Consider the following 2,989-nt stretch of genomic DNA (forward strand, 5'->3'; position numbering starts at 1 on the left):
GCCCACGCACACACACACGCGCACACACACACACACACACACACACACACGCACACCTGGCATGCCTTTCTTTCCCTCTCCTTTTTTTTGTGGGGGAGGGTGTTGTGGTTTTATTTAGACACACACACAACGTGCACACGCCCTGTCTCCTCATTTTGGTTGCTGCGCAGCCTGGTGTTGGGATTGGCGACTCTGATGGCCGGCTGGGCTGCTCTTTCCACGACTTTGTGGTTCTTGGAGGCAACGTGAGCCATCTCGGCACGTAAGACTTACTGCACATCAGCAGCACCTCCAGCTCCTCGACGCTGTGCACGGGAACTTCCGGCAGCCGCTGGACTGCATGTGCTTTTTCTCGTCGCTCCCGTAGTACTGGGCATCAAGATCTGGGCCTTGAATCTCCTCCACACCATTGTCAGTACCTCTAGGATTATGCCAGTTACACTTAATTTTTTAAAAAGAATTATTTGAGACCAGCAGCTGGCATAAGTGTTATGTCACTGGACTCCCATGTAGTTGACCACGGTTCAAGTTCTGGACCCAGCAGCTTAAAACTCACACTGGGTGCATGTGCATGCATGCCCAAAATCCCAGGTGGAGAATGGAGGAGAAGGGATTGCAGCGTGGCCATTCCCTCGGGGGGGGGGGATTTATCGCATTCTGTCTCTCTGTCTCTCCCTGTCCCTCTGGGTGAGCACATATGCCCTATAGCAAAATTCTCTCTCAAAAAAAAAAAAAAAGATAATTATTTAGTTAATTGTATTTACCGTCATTATTTTTATTAACCAGAGAGAGAGAGAGGGAAAGTGAGAAAGCAAGCCACCATGTCCAGGAGTTAAACAGTGGCAGGTCATGTGGGAGTGCAGCACCTCAACCACCACGCCACCTGCCGGCCCCAGTTACTCTTAACATATTGCTCTGACCGGTGCCGGATGAACTTCTTGGTTCTCTTTTTGACAATCTTGGGCTTCATGAGTGGCCTGAGGGGAACCATAACACCAGGCAGGAGATGGCTGCCGCCTCTGCAGGCAGCACTGGGAGAGAGAGAGGGGCCTGGTGTGCTTTCCAAGTCACCAGGGCTGAGACTGGAACCAGGCAGTCAGTCAAGTGGAATCCAGCACCTTAACCACCACGCCACCTGCTGGCCCAAGCTGTAGTGACTCTGCTTTTGTTTCTTTCTATCTTCCACTTCCCTGTAGGCAGCACCCACGTCTGTCCCATTCACTATGGTATCCTGGAGCTGGCATGGTGTCTGTACATAAAGTGTTAGTCATATTTGTTGAATAAGTGAAAGAAAAATGAGTTATCCCAAAAAAACAATAGGTTGGGGGAACCAGCAGTTAGCGTAATGGCTATGTCGCCGGATTCCCATGTAGTCATCCGCGGTTTGCATGCCAGACCCGGTGGCTTAGAACTTACGCCGGGCACATGTGCGTGCGTGCCCAAGATCCCGAGAGGAGAATGGAGGAGAAGGGATTGCGGCGTGGCCATCCCCCCTGGGGGGTGATTTCTCGCTTTCTGTCTCTCTGTCTGTCTGGAGAGTGCACACGCCCTATAGTGAAAACTTCTCAAAAAAACAAACAAACAAACAAACAAAACCAATGGGTTGGTAGAGGGCCTTGAAAGCCAGGTTGGGCAGTTGGACTTGGAGTGAAAGGCAGGAGGAGGAGGACCAGCAGATGGCATAATGGCTATGTGGCTGAACTCCCACGTAGTCGACTGTGGTTGGAGTCCTGTCCCCAGTGACTTAAAACTCAAGCCGGGCACATGTGCATGCATGTCCAAGATCTCTAGAGAATGGAGAAGGGATTGCAGCATGGCCATCTCCTCTGGGGGGTGATTTCTTACTTTCTGTCTCCCTGTCTCTGTCTCTCCAGCAAGCGCACTCGCCCTATAGCAAAAATCTCTTCGAAAAAAAAAGAAAGAAAAAGGAAAGAAAAGCTGTCGGAGGAACAGCTCCTACTAGAGGGGAGGAACTGATGAAGTAGGGCTTGCAGGAAGATGAGCTTGGCCAGGCCACAGACGGGGGATGAGCAGGAGGCCCCTGGGTGGGCTGGGGTCTGCACGCAGCTGAGCCAGGAGGGCGGCTGTGGAGTGTCCCGCCCGGGCACTGGAGGATGAAGAGCACTGTCGTGCCCGAGGTTTCGGCCAGTGGAAGCACTAGAACACTGGCTCCTGTTATCCTCATGGTTCCCACCCTGTGCCTGAAGTAGGAAAGCTGCGGGTGGAAGTGGGTCGACGAGAAAGGCGATCAAACTGATCCGAATCTCCGTCCGTGGCCGGGCCAAGCTCATCTTCCTGCAAGTGCTACTTCATCAGTTCCTTCTCTCTCGTAGGGGCTTCAGCTCCTCCTACGGCTTTTCTTTCCTTTTTCTTTCTTTCTTTTCTTTCTTTCTTTTTTTTTTTTTAAAGAGATTTTTTTGCTAAAGATATTTTTGTCTGAATGTAACCAGACATCTCGGTGGACAGCAGACAGCTGGGTGCAGAGGACTCCCGGGGACAGGTGATGGCTGGAGACAGAAGAGGTGAGATGTCTCTTTGTATAAGCAGACAGAGTTTTGGGACGCCCTGTGGGACAGGCAGGATAGAGAAAGAGCCAAGAAAAGGCAGGCCAAGGGGTAGAGTAAGGAAAGGGGGCTAGGCCGTGGAAGTGGGAGGGAACGCGGAGGAAAGGGGCCCACACGATAGCATGGCAGAGGCAAAAGCCAGCTGGGCCCGAGAGCACCGGTCCTGGAGTCCAACTGCAGGCCTCTGGGCGGGCTAGGAGTCAACGGTGCCAAGTGGGTGGATCCGCTTAGAAAAGGGCTTGCCGCCAGTCCCAGCCAGGCATTCCACAGACCTCGGTGACGGCAGAAATCGCCAGTTGTCCCACAAGTCCACCCTCTCCCTTTTTCCATGCCAAGTTGCCCAGTTTGACCTAGACAGCCGCATTTCCTTGCTTCCCTTGCGGCGGGGTGGGGCTGGCCCCAGAAAGAAGGGGGCTGGGGCTGGC

The sequence above is a fragment of the Tupaia chinensis genome, unplaced genomic scaffold (genome assembly GCF_000334495.1).
Source record: "Tupaia chinensis unplaced genomic scaffold, TupChi_1.0 Scaffold000238_1, whole genome shotgun sequence".
NCBI lineage: Eukaryota > Metazoa > Chordata > Mammalia > Scandentia > Tupaiidae > Tupaia > Tupaia belangeri.